The sequence below is a fragment of the Barbus barbus genome, assembly GCF_936440315.1.
Source record: "Barbus barbus genome assembly, chromosome: 44".
Lineage (NCBI taxonomy): Eukaryota > Metazoa > Chordata > Actinopteri > Cypriniformes > Cyprinidae > Barbus > Barbus barbus.
Window position 1 is genome coordinate 7,408,427 of NC_136722.1, and position 14,668 is coordinate 7,423,094.

The window sequence follows — 14,668 nt, forward strand, 5'->3', positions numbered from 1 at the left end:
CCACCCCCTTTCTCCCCTGCTTTACAGCACTCTTTGCACATTTGTATGCATTACACATTATTACTATAGTCTGAAATGTGACATGTTTGTGTCAGACGTAAGAGAGATATAGTAGGCGACCTTGTGTCAAAATTTGACTGATGAGGTCATAAAAATTCCACCCCCACACCTCCCTCCCACCCATAACTAGACAGTAATGTAATATATAAGTAATGACTGTTTTTTTCCTGTTAAACATGTCAAGATGAGCTAGTGTTGTTAAAACAATTTTAGGAAAAGTTAGAAAATAAAACAAAAAGTATTAGATACGTTCGTCAAACAATATGGCAGTTTTTCTATCATTACAATTTAACCCTCTGAGCCCGACAAACGCGAATACGCGTTTTGGGGCAGATTTTCCTGATAAGGCAGAAAAGAGCTTGAATTACTCTGCCATGTTTGATCGTTCAGATAAGAGCAATACACCATTCGAATCTGTAAGGGGTCTTCTTTTATTTGTATTCACTCATAATAACAACTAAACTTTGTGCTTTTGAAGAATAAAGAAAACAAACAGCGTGCGCTCTCGGTCTTCTCCGTCTCCGCGATCTGTTTTCAGAAATGCGTCACTAAAATGAAGTGTAACTCAGCGAATACTCAACACAGACACATGAGAGTTATCTCTATATGAAGCTTGAAGTGTCTTCTTTGAAATGAAGTAAGTCATATCGAAAACAAATATTCTGTGATGAAGTAATCCGTATGAAACCAACACAATGTCCAGTCTGTCCCGTCTAACTCATTATTTTTCATGAGATCCCGCCCCCTCGCGTTCACATGCAAATAACCACGTGACCCGCGCGCGCGGAGCATAAACAAAGCGTCAGTGAGGAGTTCATCGCTGCTACTGTTACTTTCTGGAAGAAGACGCACTGAGTAAAGGCTGGATTTCCCTCAAAATCGATCTGATGAGTAAGTAATGTTTATTTTATTTTCTGCATTAGTTAACGTGTTATTGTGACATAAACTTGAACACATTACTAGTTGGGTTGTTCCCAAACTACAACACGATAAATGCTACGCATCTAAGAATGTTTAGACCATGTTTATTATTAATAATCTGTTCACAAATATATTTTAATAACGTGCTAAACTATAACAATTAGTTCTCAGATATAAAATATATGTTTTATAGTTCGAAGTATATCCTTTTATAGTACAGAGTCTATGACTGCAGAATCATATCTTTTATACTATAAAATCATACATGATGTTCAGGATGACTATAATTCCTGACTAAAATGTTTGAAATCCAGTAAAACATTGTGAATATGATGGGCAATTCATTGTATTTAAATTTCTTACGGCGCGAGTATAAAACAATAAAAGTAATATGAGAGTACATAACATGATGAATGCTACGAGTCTAAGTATGTTTACAACATGTTTATGATTAATAGCCTACTCTGTTCAAAAATAGATTTTAATAACGTGCTAAACAATAATAATTAGTTTCTCAGATATAAAATGTTTTTTTTTTACGATAATACAAAGCATGAATGAGTCTATGACTACAAAACACACACATATATACATATATACATACTATATATATATATATATATATATATATATATATATATATATATATATAGATGCTCCTGATATAAACATGCTCACAAATGTTTTTTCTCTTTTTTTGGTTGTTTGTATTTTATTGAATCAGACACCTGCACCACAGATGATGAATCCTGCTGACTTTCAGTCTCTTCCAACTGTTTTCCTCTGAGAGCGCTGCACTAACATCAGAAGAAATCCATGGAAAGTAGCAGAAACACTTAAATAACACGTAAATATCAGGTATGATTTATTTGCTTCACTTGTTGAACAGAATCTGTTGCAGGAACGAGTCAAAGTCTGTTCATATCTCTGTGGTTAGATCAGTGCACAATAATGTGTCTTTGACCTTCATTATGTATGTTTTGATTATACTGTGTTGTAAATAAAATACAAATCATTTAAAAAACCCATTTTTTCAGTCTCCTCACACTCTCTTACCTGCCTCAGTCACAGTCACACTGATGGGCCATTAGCACCTTTAGGGGAGGGCCCTTTGTCTCTCAGGTGAGAACCACTTAATATTCAAGCCCATTACCACTCCCTCGCATATTGGATTTCGAACACAAAACATGTCTTTAAAAATTTTAATCAATGTATTGTTTTCTGTGAGCAAATAAACAAGATGATTTTCACACAATTGTGAAGTAAATATTCTAGCCTACAAGATCTGGTTCTCAAAAGTCTTGTAAACAATTGTTCTGTATGTGTTTTATGGTCTTATTTGAGTGACTTCAAAATGTTAGTTTTTCACTAACCACGCATAAACGTTGTTTTCTCAAAAACACAATCATGTACATAAATGCTGCTAACATAACATTGTAGCCCAGTTTGTGCTGTTTACAGTGTTATTAGACTTTAGCCATTTATATTTTTATAAGCAACTGAAAAAAGCACAAATGTCAGGGCATGTCGAAAGTTCTCCAGGTCCCCAAAACACCCTCAGGGCCCAGAGGGTTAAAACTAGTTAGTTTGACAAAGTTAAATATAAAGAAGAAGAGGTGAGCATGTTCGCTCATCTATAACAAAAAGCATCAGGTACGTTCGTTAAAACAATGAGATATTTGTCAAAATCTATGTTGCACTTTTTAAAAAAAGGTAGAGTTTGTTACAAGTTAAATAAAATAGAGCTGACCGACTTACCGTGATCTAAAATAAATAAATATCAGATTGTTAAGCAAGAGTATAAGATACTTGTCAAAATCTATGTTGCACTTTAAAAAAAAAGTTAAGAGTCTGTTACAAGTTAGAAAAGAAAAAAGAACCGCATATCTTACGGTGCTACATCCTCACACTGCGGTGTTAAAACACAGAATGAGCTTACGAGCGCTGCGGTCAGACCGTGCCCCCCTAACCCGCCCCTAACACCGGAGGAGAGACCAATGCAAAGATTTAAGATGTCTTCCGGTAGATAAAAACGAGTTGATAAAAGTCCCTCACAGCAGATCCGTTCTCATATTCCGGCTTAAGGGGTTTGGATGGGATTTGGATTCCGTCTTGATATAAAGCCAGAAATTCCAGCTTAAAATGTTTAAAAGCAAAGGGGTTTTTATCGTACACCCCTGAAAAAGCCGAATTTTCCATCATTGCTAAAATGATAGATTTTGGTAGTGTTCAGAGAAAAATATTTTCTTTATTAGACACAGGAGATCCTACCGGCATAGAGAAATTCTTCAGACACACACGTTCTATGGGGTATTTAGCAGTGGTTGATAGAAGAGCCTGTACGTGTCCTAACCGAACACCTGGTGAAACCGAAACTTTTTTCACAAAAAGAGATGCTGATACAATATTGAGTTTATAAGCGATAGTGTCATCTCGCATCAGGCAAAACTCGTCTTTACCTCTCGTCATCCGTATTTTTATATCTACACCGTTCAACATTAATTTTTCTGAAAGAAAATATCACTATGTATGTTCGTCTTTCGGATGAGACGTTAAACCAAGGTCCTGACTCTCACATACAATTCTGTAGCATATGGCACTTCTCGTAAAGAGTAGTGTCCTGGCCAAATTCCCTCTACTGGCCCTTGTCAATCATGGCCTCCTAATAATCCCCATACACTTGATTGGCTCTATGACTCTCTCTCCTCTCCACCTGTAGCTGGTGTGTGGTTGGCGTTGTACTGTGGCTACCGTCGCATCATCCAAGTGGATGCTGTACACTGGTGGTGGTTGAGGAGAGACCCCCCCCCCACACACATGATTGTAAAAACGCTTTGGGTGTACAGCAATACACAAAGCGCTATATAAAATTATGGGGGCTAGTAATTCTACGAATTAATTAAACGCCGCTCGCTTCATTAATCCTGTATTTGCTCCCGCGGGGTCGGTAGCATCCATGTGACCTGCTGTATCTCTGTAAAACAATCCTGCTGAAAAGACACTTTCGAGGGTATCTTTTCCGAAATTTATCAGCGCTTCGATCAAACATCTGTAAGGATACGTGCTAGAACTCTGCGTTATCAGATGGTCGCCTAGAGAAACATCCACCTTTATTAAACCGACAGGTGCACCGTCTGCTATATTGGTGCCGTTTGGCCTGGTTATTTTGATCCGAGTGTATAACAGCGTGTTATTTAGATCGATGCAATCTTCACCCGTCCCCACAATAAAAAATTCTAGCGGTGATGAATAGATAGATTGCAAATAGATGTGGTATTTCGACGTAGGTACTTTTTTCAATAGACGTCTGGGTCATAGGAACGGTAAATATATCTAGTTTGGATTTAATACATTCCTCCAACATGTTGTGGAATAGAGACATGGTTTAGAAAGTAGTGTTCAGCGGTCTTTTGAATATGGACAGTTTTCTTTACATGTTTCTCACGGGAGCGTTTTGCGACCGTATGCTTCTTACAAGTACGTTTAGCTTTCTTCACTCGGCCACTCCCCCCTACGCATTCGCTCTCCAGGCGGTTTAAAAGATCCCCGTTACCATTTTGACCATTGTTGTTGTTATTATTATTATCGTTATACAATCTCGATAGGGTTGTGGTTACAACGTCGCTAGCTATATTTCTCGCAGCGGCTTTTAGATGCGGTTTTGCAATACTAAAACCTCTTTTCAACAGAGGTAGAGCAGTTCTGAAAAGCGCTATGAAAATTCCTCCTATACCAGCCTATACTATACATAACAGGACCGCCAGCAAAGTCGGGTAACCTGTTACCCGCTTGGTTTCGGTAGTAAGCGACATAGCGTTCGGGGTCCAGAATCACGTAGTTTCGTTAAAAACAAAAAACCTATTTCACAGGTCTGAAGTGGAGTTTAGCCACAACTTTACCGTAAGTGAAACAGACGTGTTTGTTTTGATCGTCTTTGACTTCGATGCAAATGTCTGTAATATTAGATTTATTCACAGGCGCGTAAATGTGGCTTATCGAATCTAACACTGACGATGTCGTTAGACGCTCCCTCTATATGTACAGTTCTCAGTAGCGGTACATATGAATCGCCGACTGATTGATATTCGATCATCTGTGTATAAAAATCATCATCAATTTTATCATGCTATAAAAGGCTCCTCTTATGTTGGCCTGACGCTGGGCATACGTCACAACAGGTGCGCCATCAGAATGATCTGTGCAAGGCTTTTTTACAGAACCTAGAGACACACCCGTTTTTAAGCCTAAAATAATAGTCAACTTCCTGTAAAATATCAAAGATGTGTTTGTCGGTGCTTTTAGAAATATCCTGTTTTTGACTTGATCGTATCCAAGGGTCACTCTAGGAGGTAGATTTGCATTTATTTCTCTAACCAGAAACAGTACGTCCTCGTAATATCCTGATTTTAACGTATTAGATATGTTTTGAACATTTTTTTCTTTAATATAGATAATCACACCCTCACCCGCTTTGTGATGTTTCTCATCATACCCTAGTATGCTGGGGGCAGTGTTAATAATAAATGCCGCATCCTCCTCATTAAATGTGTACCAGGAAATAGGATAATAAAATTAGATCAAACTGACTTCCCACTGGCCTTTGAGGTTCATACTTCTGGCAAGACTTGTTTTGTAATTAGAAATACGGTTGTCTGGATACACATCCATCGGCGCGTTGCAAGGAAGCGTAATGTAAAAACCGCCCTCGCCCATGATGTAGATTATCACGAATGATGCTTATGATGTCCTCGCCGTTACTTTAAAGGATTCTGTATGTCCAAGATGTCCTGTTCTGGCAACCATAATGAAAATTTAGTCCGCCATCCCCACCATTTTGCCATACAAAACATCTGTTTTCCTCTCTTTTTTTATCTAAAATCTTTTCTATTTTAAACAACTTATCTTGATTCACAATCATTTTTTGTAATTATTTTTCATAAAAACATCCGTCAATAATATCCCCACCATAGTCTTTTAATCTGTACACCGGTGGGGTCCGGGGTATACAGGCAGCTATAGTGAAAAACTCTTCTGTGTAATTCTGCTCATACCCCTTAACATTCCTGACTTTAGACACCCTAACCACATCGCCAATTTTATACCTAAAGACAGGTGCATCTTTACGCATCCTTCCATACAGATTATTAAACACCTCCGCTTCGTTTTCTTTATGAATGTTCAGGGGTCGCATTTTAATGCTTTTGTGATCACTCATGTTCTACCCATCTATAAGATCTTGTAAGATATCGTAATAACGCTTTCAATTGATGGCTGTTAAAAATCGTGAGAACCTGTCTCGAAGCGTCCAGTTAAAGCGTTCTATCACTGATGCTTTGACGTCACTTGCTGTAGCAAAATGATGTTATACTTTTTCATCAGTTGCTGGAAATGTTTGTTGAAAAATTCAGTACCTTTATCAGTCTGTCATTTTTGCATTACACGGTTTTCTTTGAGTATAGATTCGAATGCTTTCGTAACCTCCTTTCACGACTTATTCTTCAGCGGGTGCGCCCATGCAAACTTGCTGAAAACGTCTATACAAGTCAGTAAAAATTTTATATTATCGTTTTCTTTTGAATAAGCAGACATGTCAACCATATCTGCTTGAAACTGTACATCTTTCCCGTACACCACTACCCTATTACGCTTGTATTTGATGGGTGCAGTTCTGTGTAATGTATACGTGTCCTGAGAAGCTAACCAATCCGTCACTTCTTTATCCTTGAGAGTGACCCCGTATTCCTGTAACACGCCACGTTTTAACCATTCTTTACCTCCCAAAGACCCTGGCTCTGAAGGGTTGTAGTACACCTTTTTCATTAATTCAGACATCTTACTCCAGTGTTTTTTTTTTTTTTAATAATGACCGAGCTGTTAGTGTTGTAGGATATCAGAGACTGAATCAGACCATTTTAAGATGCATCAGGACACTGAAACCTGAGGAGCTGGAATGCAGAGAGGCCTTAAGGAACAGGACGTCATAAATCTAGTTGGAAGCAAGCAATCCCAACTAGCAAGCTCTCTTTCACCAAACAACTTGCAACACTGAGGAAAAAAGAAACACTTATTGATAATTCCAATTCAAGAAGGAGACTGTCAAATTTGTTGCAAGTAATCAAGACTGATGTTCACACGTAAACCTGTGATAGAAAATCATTAGCTACAGACTCTTTCGGGCGTGTCTCCACACATAAAAGACCGTCCAAACCAACATTCCTTCTCTAAAGAACATGCATTCGTTCTCCTTAGAACTATACAAAAACTTTCTTCTCCATATGCACATAAAATCATCCTAAAAGGACATTTTTATGTTGTACCCACATATCATGTTTTAATCAAATAATATGTGTCTTTTTAATCATTATTGAATAGCTCGAGCCTTAAAGATAAATATTGCATATTTAGTATGTATAAGCTCGAAAATTCATGCTGTGAATGTTTCTTCCAATCAATTCTTTGTCAAAGGCATCATAGTCTTATTATGAAATCATGTTCAAAAAGGTAGACTTTGCCAAAGCCTGTAAAATTCGGACCATGTGACTGATAACAAGCTGATTTATGATGTAAAGAACACACCCTTGCTAAGCAAGGACAGTTTCTAATTGGTCAAGACGTCCAGATGGGACGGTCCAGAAGCTGAGTTTAAAACCTCAGGACATCGTAAAATACACTCTCTTACTCCTCTCTCTGTTACATCACTCTTCGTACCCTTGTCCCTCTCACCGCGTGCGTGCTGCTCTTTGAGCGTGCTCTGGCCCACGTGCCATAATGAGAAAGAAAACAACTTAGTCTCGTTACATCTTTTTTTTTATTCTTTTACTTTAGTTTATTTTCTTTCCGTGGAGTTTCGTGTTCTAATGTAAGTTTGCTACAAGTCCAGCTCCGACCCGCTTCAAACTTCAACCAGAAAGAACTCCGCATCCTCAGACAACGCCCAAGAGACATCACTTCAAAGACTACTGAACTTCCAGCCAATCAGACACTTCGGGGAACCCCCTGTCTGCAACGAGGACACAACCCCGTTACACAGGCAAAGCAAGCAACACACCTCCAGATTCTAACAGGTTCTAATTGGTGTATTTAATATAAATTTTAGCCTCATTGAGAAACCCAAAGCGAGGGTTAAATAAGTGATTGATGGTTGTTCATGTCTATGCAATTGAACATATTGCTGTAAACTTGGGATTTCACATTTCCATTCTCTTAAACTCATCCTTTCCTCACTTTCTCTCTTTCTGCAACGTGTGAATGTGTGAATGCTTGTGTTCATGTGTTAGATTAGTTTATGTTTTAGGTTTATATAAATAAAATCTGATTTATATTTGTAAAAGAGAAGTATCTTGTGTTTTCTGCTCACAAGTTAATGCCTTAATCTGTCGATTTCGTTACTGTGCTATTTAATAGTGTTTTCACTATATTTTGGATTTTAATATCCAGTACAGAGTTTGTCATACGGCTCGTTCAGTGAATCGCCGTAACACTGATTCTGTTCAAATCCCTATAAAATCATAAATGATTCCCTTTGAGCTAAATATTACGTATTAATATTAATATTATAAAATGTTAACCCTACATTTTTTTATTGGTGGAGGTTAATATTATATGTAATAACCTTACATATTGGTGGAGGATGCTTGGGCAGATTAATCTAAATTGTGAGCATAAACCAAGTTATTTAATCTTTTTCTGTTGCCGCGGATGAGAGACGAGACTACAGTGTGTGTGTGCGCGTGCGCGTGAGTGACGTCAGCTGCGCGCGCCCCGCTTGAATGAATGAAGACAGCAAAAGAGCTTCTCAAACTGCAGTAAGTGAACTTAAAGTTAACAGCTGAGATCGTACAATAAGGTCGAAATTGAGCGTGTTCCTCTCTTTCTGTAATGCCTTGTTTTATAGTTGAAGTGATGTCCTGCGGGTTCCAGGTCAGTCAGTAGCTATTCTCCCGAATCTCAGTCTGTTAGCAGAACGAAGCTAAACTGCAGTGATTCAAAGGGAAATAAATCGGTGGATAAAGAATAGTTTTGAGCGTGTTCCTCGATCCTATTCATCAGAGCCATTATTATTCATAGTTTGATTAGCAGTGCGTGTTCCATTGTTAAATCATCTATGACTCCCTCAGTTAAACATTAGACAATAACGCTTGTCTGTTTGTGTAACGATACACTGTTCACTAAGTGAAGTTAATCTCGCTCAACACTGCGTGTGTCCGGGAGATTTTAATGGGAGTTTTTAAAAAAAGCTTTATCAAGTAAAGTTTAACTTTGAACCAACAGCGAAGAAAACCTGTTGTGTTTATGTGTCCAGAGAAACTGGCACGGCTTCTGATACAGCACTGCTTCCCTGCAGCACCAAGCTGCTATTTTAATAAGTTTAACTCTGAACGAACTGAGAGTTTAAGCGCCACATCGCAGAACAGCTAAAAGCGGTGTTGTTTATTTGTACAGTGTTGAAATGCGCTGACATTTCATGTAACATGCTTAACTGTACTAGCAATGCAACGTTTGTTTTGGTTTCCACAGTTACAATCGTGACACGGAAGTCTTAACTTACTTCCGGAGCAACTTTGTACTGCGCACGCGCAGCACATCGATGCTGATGTAAACAAACTCATGCTGTTGCTAAGCTAACGAAACGGTTGTTTACCTGGTACAAGTCTATGCTAAAGATTAGCCTCAAAGGCTAGCAGTTAGCATTAACCTCCAGTGGTTTAATGCAGTGTGTATTTGAAAATATAAAGTGGTTTAACCCTTTAAACACCTTTCAACTAATAGACTTGTTGGTCTTTCTATTTCTCATTTCTCTAATTTCTCACTTCTTACCACTTATTTGCATTTTACTAGAAAGGGAAATACTAGTTCACAATTATTAATTGTGTCAAATTCAAAATGTAATTAAAACATTACATTTATTTGGAATCATTCAAATTTCCCTCAGATCATTTCATATGATCAATACTTCTAGTATTCTCTTCTGGGCCTAATCATTTTAGATACAAATAAGTCTTGAACTTGAAAAGTTTAAGTAAACTTATTCTATCTAATTGATTTATTACCCATATTAATAGATTCTATTCAGACTTATACTCACTCATTACATTATTGCGTTTTATTTCCTCATTCTTCCGGTTTTGGTTATACACTTAGCCAATATTTTTATTTACTGATTTCCTCCTTTAATTTCAATTTTTGTTTATTTTTGATATTTTATTACTTTTCATTTTACTTTGTCTCACCTGAGCATTAATAGGAGACATTGTTATCCGTCACTACGAGTTCAAATAAATTTAAGAGACAAATCTCTTTCACCAAAATTTATTTTTGTTAAGTTGTGTAGCAACTGAAAACAACGCTCTACTCGTAGTCGGCATAACTGCTTGCTAGTGGACTAGCATTTACTGTCTCTTTCTCTTCTCTCCTGCTTTCTTTCATCTTCACTTTTCACATTTGTGGGGACCTGTAAGAACCATCAATCAATTCTAAGTGAATGTGATACACAATCTTGTCAAAAGGACTAATCATCTTTACGAATTTGATTGTAATCGTTCTTCCTAACCTCCCTACATTAAAAACGCAATCAAAATTTTAACGTCTCATGCAACGCTGAGATCAATTTTAATAGAGAAGTTTTGAGCAACCGTTGCCTTCGCAGCCTCCCTGGTGAGCGGTCCAACTGTAAGGTGTGAGTTGTCAATCCTGTCAGACTAAAAAGAGATATCAGAATTATTATTATATTCATTTGTCTAGAACAGAGATTTAATAATATTGTTTGCCTTCTTGATAACATTTAATTGAAAGAAAATTTTTTTTTTAATAAATAATTCCTCATTTGAAAAAAAAGGGGAATTGTTTATTTTAATTGAATTTGCTTTTCACCTGTTTCTCTCTTTCCCCTCTTCCTCATTAGAGTGACGAAGTCTTCACATCTTTAGTCTACCACCTAGACACTGCGACCAACACAGTCATCACCACCACACTACATTAGTGGTTCAAAATCACTGACACAACACTTAGTTGCCTCACCACACCTAGGCTTTTACTCCACACAGATCTGTGTCAGTCTCTCTTCTCCCTAGCGTGCCAACATGCCGCAGACTGCAAACCCCTTTGCACAAGGGGAAGATGGGAACACTTGGCTGAGAGGCACGACAGACAGCCTCACCCCCAAGACCCTTGAACTGTTATTATTTTTAATAATAATCCTAAACCTGAGAAGATTCCTGACACAAGATTCAAGCCAGAACAACAACCACGAGGAGCTAGTCAAAATCTCCAGCTCTCTAAGCTATGCCTTCACAACCCAGCTGAAACTGAGCGACAAGCACGTCACACACCTTCAAGAGGAGCTGACACGTGTTCAACGCCGCATAGACAAGCTGGAAGTGAAAGTTCAAGATCAACACAAAGCACCGAACGAAAGGGAGCAGGAAACAACGGAACAAGTTAAGGAGCTCCAAGCAGCCCTGACAGCAACTCAGCTCGACCAACAACATGCAAAGGCTGCCCAGAAAGACCTGGTAAACAGACTCCAGTATGCTGAACAGCTCCTAGAGAAAGCCAAGCATGACATCAGCGACAAGAATGCTGAAATCAGTGCCTTGAAAGACCACCTTGAAAGGTACAGTTCTGAAATAGACAATCTGACCCAACAAATAGACGATACCAACGATCAGCTCTACATGGTCAGAAAAGAACTTAAACATGCTAATGAGCAGAAACAAGAGCCAAGGCGAGAGAAACAACTCTCAGCCTCACCTCTGCTGAGCAGAGCAGAGTCCCACATTCAAGAACTGGTATACAGCGAAAGAAGCGAAGAGCCACAACCCAAAACCTCACCTGCCTTCGCCACAGAACTCTTTCCTGTCCACGAAAGAAAACCTCCCATCCAAGCAGACCTCGGAGCTGCACATGGGATGACCATCAACGACCTCGACAAACTGTCTAAAAACATCAGCAAGTTCAACCCGAACTCCACAGAAGGTCACACCATCCAGGCCCATCTTCAAGATATCGACTTCTATCTGGAAATGAGACCTCATGTGACTGACAGAGACAGGTTATACCTCCTTAGAGCCACGTCCAGTTCCGAGGTACGAAACATTCTAGATCGACAGCCCAGTCGAACGAAGTCAGACTACCAGCTACTTCGTGAAGTCGTGATTAAAGAGTTTACAGACTATGAATCTGAACATGGACTTTTAACTGCCTTAGAAACCAAACAAGGTGGACAAGAGGCTCCACAAGCTTACTACAACCGACTCCGACAAGCCTACTTCGGTGCACACAACGAACCTGACCTTGAAGAGGATGTGAACTTCAAAAGCCTCTTCCTAAGAAATCTGCACCCTGGAGTCAGCCACCATCTAGGCGTCATGGCCTGTCCAGGCTCCATGACCATCCAACAGTTGCGTGACCTAACACAGAAGGCCTACAACAAGCAGAAGATGGCCTCAAAGAAAGGTAACACAACCTCCACACTCTTGAACTCTGTCAACAAAGACTCAAGCTTTGCACTGGACGACACCCAGTTGCATCACAACACCAGAGTCCTCCATCAAGAGCACAGAGAACGTGACCCCCCATGTCCACGACAGCTATCAGCCCAACCGCTGGAGAAATCCATGGGACCAGCCACGCCTCTCAAGAAACCACAACAACTGGAAACCTAACCAGACATCCAAAGGTAATCGCCTGACTCATCCAAGGGCGACTCGTGTGGGTAAGCGACAGCGAAACCCACCTCAGCACCACTCAGATATGCACAGTGCTGAGTATGCACAAGAACAAGACAGCTTACCATCAGAAGACATGGAACAAGTCATGAAACAACTGAAAGAGTTCCTTCAAGATAAGCTGAACACGGATGACTACCAAAATTGAGTCATGCTCGCTGTGACCAGCGACAGAACGGAAGGCCGGTGATCACATGGTACAACACCATATCAGAGATGACAAGCACCTGTTCAACAACCACTCAGAATGAACAAGTCTCTCACGCCCAACCATTGATGAAAACTGAGGTACCAGAGAACATCACCTCAGTCACCCATCACTCACTAGCAAACTGCTAAATGAACTCAAACTTCAAGAACCACATTCACGTCTGTGCAACAGCAACCACCAAAGCACAGAAGGTCAGAACGTCTGCCACATCCAGAAGGCAGCACAAGAGGAATGCAACATAGGAGACGAAGTTTGCATCCCAGCTTCACACAGCCATGAACACTCTGTATCGCACTCCAGGCATAATACCGTTCCAAGTAAGTGTCTTAATGAGTGAGTTGAATCCTTAAATCAACCGATTCGTTTAAAATGCTTGCTTTAACTTAGCAAACGACTGTACTTATAGCCTGATTGAATCATTTACTGGTCCTTGTTACTCACTAACTTGTTCATTGTACGTTTGCGATTGTGCAGATATTTGGAAAAACAGGACTCTTGAGTCCTTAATACGATTACGTTCACACACATTACGGTTATCTACGGGTGAACTGAACCGCATTCTTGGAACACACGCGCTGTGTGAACGGAACAGGACTGGACAAGTAGTTGTCTGTCACGTCATACAGCACGAGAGAGAGCCGCTCTGCCGCATAAACGCGTGTGTTGCATGTTCCATGTTTTCATGTGTGGTTTCAGTCACTTGCAGTGACGGAGAAATTAGCTGCGTGTCATCTGAAAGTTTTAGATCCAGTCAGTTTTCCAGCAGAGTGTTCTGCGTGTAACTCAAATATGCTCCGCTCTTTACCCAAATTTAAAAGCTGCTGTCGGTTATTGAAGATTTGACGGAAGAACTCACGCCTCGATTGGACTCTTGTCATGTCAGAGGTGATAAAACTTTCAGTATTATGGAGGTCGCCATCTTTAATTTTACTTTGGTCACTGTCGCTATGGTTACTGGTAAGGAATACAGGCTTGACTCCCGTTGCACGTTCATACAGACAGTATTCTAAACATAAGTGTAAAGCCCCGTTCACACCAAGAACGATAACTATAAAGATAATTATATTAGCGTCCACACCAGTGGACGATATTATATCGTCTGTTTATTCTAAACATATGCTCGTCTAACCCTTTAAATTCTCGAGCTCGTTATAGCAGGATGGAATCTGATTGGATGTCAATGTTTGTATCATTCATCAGCTGGAAAAAAAAAAAACGTTCTGAAAGTGATTACAATGATATTGTTTCTCTGTGCCTTTATTGTTATAGCTGTGTTGTGGACTCTGCTATTATTTGATATTGAGAATGATTTTTAGAACTATATGTTTATAGTTAGCCTATCGTCTTTGGTGTGAACGGGCCTTAAGCTGCTGTGTGAACGGGACATTTCGAGACTCACAGCTGTAAAGAAAATGTGGTTCTCTATCCCAAAAAACTGACAGTGTGAACATAGCCAATGACTGAACAAATCAAACAAAGATTGGGCTTGACTGCAGCCCAGTCAAGCCCAATGGTAAGTCTTGCCATGTGTACAGTAGGGCTGTGTATTGGCAAGAATCTGGCGATACGATACGTATCACGATACAGGGGTTGCAATACGATATATTGCGATACATTGCGATACTGTAAGCAAGGCGATATATTGGGATATTTATTATTTTAGGAATAGGATATATATTTTTTAGGAAAGCTGTCATTAAGAACACACATGCAAACCTTAGCAAAAAATAAATAATAAAAATAGTTTAAC

General features: G+C 39.4%; 1 protein-coding gene across 4 annotated transcripts in view; it reads right to left on the minus strand.

The window, feature by feature from the left end:
- mak (male germ cell-associated kinase) overlaps nt 1-14,668 on the minus strand; it is a 98,164-nt gene that overhangs the window by 40,059 nt on the left and 43,437 nt on the right. The gene's annotated exons all lie outside the window — the stretch shown is intronic.